Below are 12,155 nucleotides of genomic sequence, written 5' to 3'. Positions count from 1 at the left end.
TACCCTTACTCCCTTCTGTGAACTGTCTACATATTTGATGTTCTACTTCCCACAGACTCTTTGGGGGCATATAATATACTGTCAGTAAAGTAGCTCTCTCTGTAACATTCCTACATTCTTCCTACAAAGCCTCATTTGAGGATCCTGCCGTGATGACAGACCACAGGAAGCTAACCTCCTGTTTTGACCTGTATATGGGATACTATCAAAGGAGGCAGTACACCCGTAGAGGTGGGCACGGATTCTGTCTGACACTGACAGGCAGAGAGGAGCAGCAACACAGATACCGTGTCAAGATTAGCACTGCTGAGAAATAACGATGATCCAGACTGGAACCTCAGGATTATGTACCTTTCCCGGGAAGAGGAGATGCCAGTGTCAGTGACTTAGGTACAGAGTGATGCGTGGAATAATCCCCCCTTGGGCTTCGTGATAAACTTAATCCTGAAAGGAAGGACTTGTCATAGAAACCGCCCTGAGTCACACCTTTACTTGTCCATGAGCTGGGAATTGTCCATATCAGTCTGGTTTTTCATGGGAGAGTTGGTATTCCTTCCCCCTCCCCACACCCCGACCCCCCGCCAATAATGAGGAACGATGCAGAACAAGGACACCACGGCGTCCCAGCATGATGTAAATGAAATAAGTAGCCAACAGGTTTTTTTTGGTGGCCAATTGTGGACTCCCGGACTGAGAAGAAAGTGGGATCATGGGAATTATGTGCAATGGTCAGGAAGGCACTGCCAATGTTGTCCCTTCACCTGTGGGAATGGCCTCAATCACCATGACAGCAGATTCATGTTGATTTCCAAGGATTAGTAGATGGACAGATGTTACTAGTGATCACTGATGCGCTCTCCTAATGTCCCGAGGGAGCAGCTTTTGAAGTCGGTATCAATGGACGCAACGGTAGACCGATTGGATGAAATATTTGCCAGGTTCAGGAGCTCTGAACAAGTTGGGCGTGACAGTGGTCCATAGTTTGTACTGCAAGTGTTCGAGGAGAACCTGGAAATTCACGGAGTCAGACACGAGAGACGGGCTCCATCTCATCCTGTGACTAACAGTCAGGAGGAGAGACTTGTATAAACCCTGAAACTAGCTTTACATCCAACCCAGGGTGACGGGTCTCTGTGAGGATGGGTCACTGTGAGGGCGGGTCACTGTGAGGGCGGGTCACTGTGAGGGTGGGTCACTGTGAGGGCGGGTCACTGTGAGGATGGGTCACTGTGAGGGCGGGTCACTGTGAGGGCGGGTCACTGTGAGGATGGGTCACTGTGAGGGCGGGTCACTGTGAGGGCGGGTCACTGTGAGGGCGGGTCACTGTGAGGATGGGTCACTGTGAGGGCGGGTCACTGTGAGGGCGGGTCACTGTGAGGATGGGTCACTGTGAGGGCGGGTCACTGTGAGGGCGGGTGACTGTGAGGGCGGGTCACTGTGAGGATGGGTCACTGTGAGGGCGGGTCACTGTGAGGGCGGGTCACTGTGAGGGCGGGTCACTGTGAGGATGGGTCACTGTGAGGGCGGGTCACTGTGAGGACAAGGAGATTGTCAAAGAGATCAAGGACACGGTGAGAAAGTGGGAGAATGGAGTTGAGAAACTTTTCAGCCATGATGGAATGGCAGAGCAGACTCGATGGGCTGAATGGCCTAATGTTTGCCCCCGTGTCTCATGGTCTTTATTCATGTATAACCCTTAGTTAATTGCTAAATTAGAATTGACTATAAGAAATAACTATTAAGAAATAAGAAATTATTTATAGTCCTTAGTTAATTGTTAAATTGAGGAATAACTAAAACTAGCTAAAAAGAAAGATCTCTCAAAACCCTCACATTCCCCAGCTCCCGGATTCAGGTAATTACAAAAGGTTGATGAATTCTTGAAGGTACCTTGAGGAAGGTGCAGCAGGACTGTGCAGACAAGGATCTGAAATGGATCATTTGGCTCCCTGAGCCTTGTCTGTCATTCAATAAGATCAAAACTGATCTAGTCGTGTTATGAACTCTATATTCCCACCTAACGCCTACATAACCAAGGGTTATAACACCGGTTCCCCTGCCTAACAAGAATCTATCCATCTCTGCCTTCAATATATCCAATGATCCTGTCTCCACCACCTTCTGAGGCAGTGATTCAAAGTCACACAACTGCCTGAGGGAAAAATATTCTCCAACCCTATCACTAAAGAGCGGCCATTCTTGTTGAAACGGGATGCTATCAATTTATTTTATTTGTTATGAGTACCACATACACCTTTACTTTTGCTTTTTTAAGGTTAAAACATCTATATTGAATTTCCTCTGTCCATCTCTCTGTCTCTTTCTCGAACCTTTGATTCACATATTATTTTCTTTCTCTCTCACTTTGGCTCTTTGACCTACCACATCTTTTCACAACTGATCTGTGAGAGATACGCCCCTGTGTGCTTCTCCGGTTTTGCAGTTTGTAAGATGGTTCTGGTGTAAGCTGTCCCCCTTTCAGTATAGAGACCCCACGCCCACCCACTTCTCCCTCTCCTGGAGCCAGTGGCCCCTGAACTAGGATCGAGCTCTCCCACCCCAGTCTGGGGAATGAAACATCATCAGGAGAAGGCAACAATGTGGATTGAAGATCGAGAACGAGTCAATCTTGCTCTTGTTAAATGGTGAAGTGAGATTGAGGAATGAATGGTCTATGTTCCAAATTGTTCCGATGTTCCGAATGCAAGAAATATAACAACCAACAGTGAAGTTTACAAACCACAGCTTTAGGCCAGAGACAAAGGTTTGAGATTGAGCTCGAATCCTTCTCAGCTTCACCAGAGGGTTTGACAGTTACACACTGGTTCTGAACACAGTCAGAAAACCACACCCCACCACATTCCTTATTCCCAAAATGTCGATCCTCCTGCTGCTCCACACGACACTTCAATTAGAAACGTAGAGTCCTAAAACAGAGAGACAGGCCCTTCAACCCAAACTGGTCCATGCCAACCGAAACATTTGGGCCTCCTGACAGGTCGCGGTATCCGTGTTCTGTCCTCCTGAGAGGCCGGGGTGTCCGTGTTCGGGACCCCTGACAGGCCGGGGTGTTTGTGTTCGGGCCCCCTGACAGGCCAGGGTATCCGTGTTCGGGCCTCCTGACAGAATGATGTTCTCCAAGACATTGGTCAAATTCCCAACCCTTCACATAGCAGCACTGGATATTTCTGGCCCTGGGAATTAGTAGGTCACATACTCATTCAATGTCTCATCCAAAACCCAAATCATCAACAATGCAGCTCTCCCACGGTGGATTGTGTCAGCAACCCCACAGCTTGGTCACTCCAATCCTCAGCAAACCAAGTTGGCAGCCACTTGTTTCCATGACGATGACAACCTTCATAGGAGCTGATCTCTGTGGTGGCTGCTGTATTCATCAAACAAACCAATTCAGGGATGATGGTGCATTGATACTGTCACTGGGCGAGACGTGAAGGGGTTAATGTCCTGGGGACAGAGGCTGAAACCCCACCAAGGCAGCGCGTGGAATTTAAATTCATTTCATAAAATCTGGAATCAAATCCCAGTTTTATTCAGACCGTCCATAACAATATTAACGATTGTTTCAAAACCACATCTGCTTCACTAACTATCTTCAGGGAAGAAAATCTCCTTCCCTCACCCAGTCTGGTCTGTATATGACTCCAGACTGACAGCAATGTAACTGGCTGTGAACTGAACTAGGAAACAGCACAGCAGGACAGCCCTTTCCAGGGCAAGTAGAGATAAACAAAAAAATACTGTCCTTGCCAGTGTTGCTGACATTCCATTCGTTAAAAGCTTAAAGATAACTCAAACTGCTTAAAATTTCTCACCTTCCTGACTTCACTCGTGTTTTGAAAATCTGACCCACATATGTTGACTAGTTCTTTAAATATTTCCAGTATTATTCCGAATTCACCCTTCCTAAATCTATGAAACGAGACAGGAGAATATAAGAAATTTCCAGTTCACTCTTCACAGTAGGGACAAGTGAGCATTCTGCGGGAGGAATTCTCCCACTGTCTAATACATTAGTGCTGTGTATAAACTATGTCAATGCACTGAGTGCAACACAGTACTCCAACTTCCCACTAGCAAGGAATTTGACATTTTCGTACTGATCAGCTTGAATCAGCTCAAATCCATTCCCTCTCCAGGCTGAGCTACCAATAAACAAATGTACATGGGGTTGGTCCCAATCGCATTATTTAGTCTTTATCAGAATCGGCTTCAGTTGGGCATTAAACAGAGTTAATCTAAAACTGTCTGCAAACAGCCGGGTGAGACAACGCAAGAATGTACCTGCGAAATGTCCTCCGAGAGCAGGAGTGCACTGAATAAGCAACAAGATACTAATAACCAACAGTATTTCCTTCTTCATCTTCTGCAAACAATTTCACAGGATCAGACTGAGATAGTGAGTCGGGAGATGTTACTGGAGCAGGATGCGAAGCTTTTGCTTTCCTTATAATAGTGCAAAGGGCCAGAATCTCCTCTTAATCCATTTCCCTTCTGTGTGACAGTGAGTCCAGTGAACAGATTGACTCAATTGACACTCCTCCAGCTTTAAGTCACAGCGTTCTGTAGTTTGGCTTCTCTCCAAGTCTTAGTACGCTCTGTCTACTGAGATGATCTGGCAAAGATACAAATAGAACATATAGTTCATGAGTATTCATGATCATAGAATCCATCAGAGTGGAAACAGGCCATTCAGACCAACCAGTCTGCACCAACATTCTGAAGAGAATCGCACCCTGACACATTCCCGTATCCTATATTTCCCATGGCTAGTCCACCAACCTGCACATCCCTGTGCATTATGGGTAATTTACATTGACCAATCCACCTAACCTGCACATCCATGAACACGATGGGGAATTTATCACAGCCAATCCAGCTAACCTACACATCCCTGAGCATTCTGGGTTATTTAGCATGGCTAATTCACCTAACCTGCACCTCCCTGAACACTACGGGTAATTTCCAATGGCCAATCCACCTCGTCTGCATATCCCTAAACACTATGGGTAATTTGTCATGGCCAATCCATCCAACCTGTGGGAGGAAACTCAAGCAGACACAAGGAGAATGTGTAGACTCCACACACAGACTGCCACCCGAAGATGAATTGAACCAGGGTCCCTGCTGCTGTGGGGCAGAAGTGCTAATCACTGAGCATCAGCCCATGGACATGTCAATCTGCGGCTGGGGATAACAACCATTGATGTGAGTTCAAACACTTCAGTTAATGAACCACATTTATAATAAAGCTGGTCCATGTGAGAGAACATTGTGATCTGAGAAATGGTGCAGGATGGAACGCTGCTGTTCCTGGGGACGCTTAAACATAGATGGTTCAGGGACCATTCAAAAGGGTTGGGCAGGGTCCAGTATCCTGGAGTTCACAGGGGAGTTACCTGTGTGGTTGGAAATGTTAATAGTATAATAGCAGAGGGGCTGTGACATACAGTAAGGATATCTTACTCCGAACTGTTGGTGACAGTTATCAACAGGATGAGCACAGTTAGTCAAGGGATGAAGGCCCGCCTATACAGAGCAGATATGCAAAATTTGTCCACATTATGTCATTATGATCTGCATGGATCATGACAACTGGATCCTTCTTTCTAACTCCAGGTTCCTGTCCAGCCCTGAGCAGTTACCAAGAAAACCTGGTGCCCAGCAGCTAACACAGCCATTTGGACACACGCAGTTACCCAGAAACCCTGGCACCCAGCGGGTAACACAGGCATTTGGAGACATGCAGTTACCCAGAAACCCTGAAACCCAGCAGCTAACACAGCCATTTGGACACATGTAGTTAACCAGAAGCCCCGGCACTCAGCAGCCAACACGGCCATTTGGACACACGCAGTTACCGAGAAGTCCAGGCACCCAGCAGCTAACACAGCCATTTGGACACATGCAGTTAGCCAGAAGCCTTCGCACCCAGCAGCTAACACAGCCATTTGGACACATGCAGTTACCCAGAAGCCCTCGCACACAGCAGCTAACACAGCCATTTGGACACATGCAGTTAGCCAGAAGCCTTCGCACCCAGCAGCTAACACAGCCATTTGGACACATGCAGTTACCCAGAAGCCCTGGCACACAGCAGCAAACACAGCTGTTTGGACACATGCAGTTACCCAGAAACCCAGGCACACAGCAGCTAACACAGCCATTTGGACACATGCAGTTACACAGAAACCCGGGTACCCAGCAGGTAACACAGCCATTTGGACACATGCAGTTACCCAGAAGCCCTCGCGCCGAGCAGCTAACACAGCCATTTGGACACATGCAGTTACCCAGAACCCCACGCATCCAGCAGCTAACACAGCCATTTGGACACATGCAGTTACCCAGAAGCCTTCGCACCCAGCAGCTAACACAGCCGTTTGGACACATGCAGTTACCCAGAAACCCAGGCACCCAGCAGCTAACACAGCCATTTGGACACATGCAGTTACCCAGAAACCCAGGAACCCAGCAGCTAACACAGCCATTTGGACACATGCAGTTACCCAGAAACCCAGGCACACAGCAGCTAACACAGCCATTTGGACACATGCAGTTAGCCAGAAACCCAGGAACCCAGCAGCTAACACAGCCATTTGGACACATGCAGTTACCCAGAAACCCAGGCACACAGCAGCAAACACAGCCATTTGGACACACGCAGTTACCCAGAAGCCCTGACACTCAGCAGCTAACACAGCCATTTGGACACATGCAATATCCCAGAAACCCAGGCACCCATCAGGTAACACTGCCATTTGGACACATGCAGTTACCCAGAAGCCCTGGCACCCAACAGCTAACATAGACATTTGGACACACGCAGTTAACCAGAAGCCCTCGCACCCAGCAGCTAACACAGTCGTTTGGATACACGCAGTTACCCAGAAACCCAGGCCCCCAGCAGCTAACACTGCCATTTGGACACATGCAGTCACCCAGAAGCCCTCGCACCAAGCAGCTAACACAACCATTTGGACACATGCATTTACCCAGAAACCCTGCAACCCAGCAGCTAACACAGCCATTTGGACACATGCATTTACCCAGAAACCCTGGCACCCAGCAGCTAATACAACCATTTGGATTCAGACAGTTGCCCAGAAGCACAGGCACCCAGCAGCTAACACAGCCGTTTGGACACATGCAGTTACCCAGAAAGCCTGGCACCCAGCAGCTAACACAGCCATTTGGACACATGCAGTTACACAGAAGCCCTGGCACTCAGCAGCAAACACAGCCATTTGGACACATGCAGTTACCCAGAAGTCCAGGCACCCAGCAGCTAACACAGCCGTTTGGACTCACACAGTTACCCAAAAGCCCTGCCACCCAGCAGCGAACACAGCCATTTGGACACATGCAGTTACCCAGAAGCCCTGACACCCAGCAGCTAACACAGACCTTTAGACACATGCAGTTACACAGAAACCCAGGCACCCAGCAGCTAACACAGCCGTTTGGACACACGCAGTTACCCAGAAACCCAGGCCGCCAGAAGTTAACACAGCCATTTGGACACATGCAGTTACCCAGAAGCGCTCACACCCAGCAGCTAACACAGCCATTTGGACACATGCAGTTACCCAGAAACCGAGGCACCCAGCAGCTAACACAGCCATTTGGTCACATGCAGTTACCCAGAAACCATGGCACCCAGCAGGTTACACAGCCATTTGGACACATGCAGTTACCCAGAAGCCCTCGCACATAGCAGCTAACACAGCCATTTGGACACATGCATTTAGCCTGAAACCCAGGCACCCAGCAGCTAACACAGCCGTTTGGACACATGCAGTTACGCAGAAGCCCTGGCACACAGCAGCAAACACAGCTGTTTGGACACATGCAGTTACCCAGAAACCCAGGCACACAGCAGCTAACACAGCCATTTGGACACATGCAGTTACACAGAAACCCGGGTACCCAGCAGGTAACACAGCCATTTGGACACATGCAGTTACCCAGAAGCCCTCGCGCCGAGCAGCTAACACAGCCATTTGGACACATGCAGTTACCCAGAACCCCACGCATCCAGCAGCTAACACAGCCATTTGGACACATGCAGTTACCCAGAAGCCTTCGCACCCAGCAGCTAACACAGCCGTTTGGACACATGCAGTTACCCAGAAACCCAGGCACCCAGCAGCTAACACAGCCATTTGGACACATGCAGTTACCCACAAACCCAGGAACCCAGCAGCTAACACAGCCATTTGGACACATGCAGTTACCCAGAAACCCAGGCACACAGCAGCTAACACAGCCATTTGGACACATGCAGTTAGCCAGAAACTCAGGAACCCAGCAGCTAACACAGCCATTTGGACACATGCAGTTACCCAGAAACCCAGGCACACAGCAGCAAACACAGCCATTTGGACACACGCAGTTACCCAGAAGCCCTGACACTCAGCAGCTAACACAGCCATTTGGACACATGCAATATCCCAGAAACCCAGGCACCCATCAGGTAACACAGCCATTTGGACACATGCAGTTACCCAGAAGCCCTGGCACCCAACAGCTAACATAGACATTTGGACACACGCAGTTAACCAGAAGCCCTCGCACCCAGCAGCTAACACAGTCGTTTGGATACACGCAGTTACCCAGAAACCCAGGCCCCCAGCAGCTAACACTGCCATTTGGACACATGCAGTCACCCAGAAGCCCTCGCACCAAGCAGCTAACACAACCATTTGGACACATGCATTTACCCAGAAACCCTGCAACCCAGCAGCTAACACAGCCATTTGGACACATGCATTTACCCAGAAACCCTGGCACCCAGCAGCTAATACAACCATTTGGATTCAGACAGTTGCCCAGAAGCACAGGCACCCAGCAGCTAACACAGCCGTTTGGACACATGCAGTTACCCAGAAGCCCTGACACCCAGCAGCTAACACAGACCTTTAGACACATGCAGTTACCCAGAAACCCAGGCACCCAGCAGCAAACACAGCCATTTGGACACATGCAGTTACCCAGAAGTCCAGGCACCCAGCAGCTAACACAGCCGTTTGGACTCACACAGTTACCCAAAAGCCCTGCCACCCAGCAGCGAACACAGCCATTTGGACACATGCAGTTACCCAGAAGCCCTGACACCCAGCAGCTAACACAGACCTTTAGACACATGCAGTTACCCAGAAACCCAGGCACCCAGCAGCTAACACAGCCGTTTGGACACACGCAGTTACCCAGAAACCCAGGCCGCCAGAAGTTAACACAGCCATTTGGACACATGCAGTTACCCAGAAGCGCTCACACCCAGCAGCTAACACAGCCATTTGGACACATGCAGTTACCCAGAAACCGAGGCACCCAGCAGCTAACACAGCCATTTGGTCACATGCAGTTACCCAGAAACCATGGCACCCAGCAGGTTACACAGCCATTTGGACACATGCAGTTACCCAGAAGCCCTCGCACATAGCAGCTAACACAGCCATTTGGACACATGCATTTAGCCTGAAACCCAGGCACCCAGCAGCTAACACAGCCGTTTGGACACATGCAGTTACGCAGAAAGCCTGGCACCCAGCAGCTAACACAGCCTTTTGGACACATGCAGTTACCGAGACGCCCTCGCAACCAGCAGATAAGACAGCCATATCGACACATGCAGTTACCCAGAAACCATTGCACCCAGCCGCTAGCACAGCCGTTTGGACACACGCAATATCCCAGAAACCCAGGCACCCAGCAGCTAACACAGCCAGTTGGACACATGCAGTTAACCAGAAACCCAGGCACCCAACAGGTAACACAGCCATTTGGACACATGCAGTTACCCAGAAGCCCTCGCACCCAGCAGCTAACACAGCCATTTGTACACATGCAGTTACCCCGAAGCCCTAGCACCCAAGAGCTAACACAGCCATTGGGACACATGCAGTTACCCAGAAGCCCTGGGACCCAGCAGCTAGCACAGCCGTTTGGACACATGCAGTTACCCAGAAACCCAGGCCCCCAGCAGCTAACACAGCCGTCTGGACACACGCAGTTACCCAGAAACCCAGGCCCCCAGCAGCCAACACAGCCATTTGGACACATGCAGTTCCCCAGAAATCCAAGCACCCAGCAGGTAACACAGCCATTTGGACACATGCAGTTACCCAGAAACCCTGGCACTCAGCAGCACACACAGCCATTTGGACACACGCAGTTACCCAGAAACCCGGCACACAGCAGCTAACACAGCCATTCGGACACATGCAGTTACCCAGAAACCCAGGCACCCAACAGGTAACACAGCCATTTGGACACATGCAGTTACCCAGAAGCCCTCGCACCCAGCAGCTAGCTCAGCCGTTTGGACACACGCAGTTACTCAGAAATTCAGGCCCCCAGCAGCCAACACAGCCATTTGGACACATGCAGTTCCCCAGAAACCCAGGCACCCAGCAGGTAACACAGCCATTTGGACACATGCAGTTCCCCAGAAACCATCGCACACAGCAGCTTACACAGTCATTTGGACACATGCAGTTAACCAGAAGCCCTCGCACCCAACAGCTTACGTAGCCATTTGGACACATGCAGTTACCCAGAAACCCAGGCACCCAACAGCTGACGTAGCCATTTGGACACATGCAGTTACCCAGAAGCCCTCGCACCCAGCAGCTAACACAGCCATTTGGACACATGCAGTTACCCAGAAGCCCTCGCACATAGCAGCTAACACAGCCATTTGGACACATGCAGTTACCCAGAAGCCCTCATACCCAGCAGCTAACACAGCCATTTGGACACATGCAGTTACCCAGAAGCCCTGGCACCCAAGAGCTAACACAGACATTTGGACACATGCAGTTACCCAGAAGCCCTCGCACCCAGCAGCTAACACAGCCATTTGGACACACGCAGTTAACCAGAAGCCCTCGCACCCAGCAGCTAACACAGTCGTTTGGATACACGCAGTTACCCAGAAACCCAGGCACCCAGCAGCCAGCACTGCCATTTGGACACATGCAGTCACCCAGAAACCCTGCAACCCAGCAGCTAACACAGCCATTTGTACACATGCATTTACCCAGAAACCCTGGCACCCAGCAGCTAATACAACCATTTGGATTCAGACAGTTGCCCAGAAGCACAGGCACCCAGCAGCTAACACAGCCGATTGGACACATGCAGTTACCCAGAAAGCCTGGCACCCAGCAGCTAACACAGCCATTTGGACACATGCAGTTACCCAGAAGCCCTGGCACTCAGCAGCAAACACAGCCATTTGGACACATGCAGTTACCCAGAAGTCCAGGCACCCAGCAGCTAACACAGCCATTTGGACACATGCAGTTACCCAGAAGCCCTCGCACCCAGCAGCTAACACAGCCATTTGGACACATGTAGTTAGCCAGACGCCTTCACACCCAGCAGCTAACACAGCCATTTGGACACATGCAGTTACCCAGAAGCCCTGGCACACAGCAGCAAACACAGCTGTTTGGACACATGCAGTTACCCAGAAACCCAGGCACACAGCAGCTAACACAGCCATTTGGACACATGCAGTTAACCAGAAACCCAGGCACCCAACAGGTAACACAGCCATTTGGACACATGCAGTAACCCAGAAACCCGCCACACAGCACCTAACACAGCCATTAGGACACATGCAGTTACCCAGAAGCCCTCGCACCCAACAGCTAACACAGCCATTTGGACACATGCAGTTATCCAGAAGCCCTCGCACCCAGCAGCTAGCACAGCCGTTTGGACACACGCAGTTACCCAGAAATCCAGGCCTCCAGCAGCCAACACAGCCATTTGGACACATGCAGTTCCCCAGAAACCCAGGCACCCAGCAAGTAACACAGCCATTTGGACACATGCAGTTACCCAGAAACCCTCGCACACCGCAGCTTACACAGCCATTTGGACACATGCAGTTACCCAGAAACCCAGGCACCCAGCAGCTAACACAGCAGTTTGGACACATGCAGTTACCCAGAAGCCCTGGCACTCAGCAACACACAGTCATTTGGACACACGCAGTTACCCAGAAGCCCTGGCACTCAGCAGCACACACAGCCATTTGGACATATGCAGTTACCCAGAAACCCTGGCACCCAGCAGCTAACACAGCCATTTGGACACACGCAGTTAACCAGAAACACTGC

Source organism: Hemiscyllium ocellatum, chromosome 45 (genome assembly GCF_020745735.1).
Source record: "Hemiscyllium ocellatum isolate sHemOce1 chromosome 45, sHemOce1.pat.X.cur, whole genome shotgun sequence".
Lineage (NCBI taxonomy): Eukaryota > Metazoa > Chordata > Chondrichthyes > Orectolobiformes > Hemiscylliidae > Hemiscyllium > Hemiscyllium ocellatum.
Note: the sequence above shows the minus strand (reverse complement) of the source record.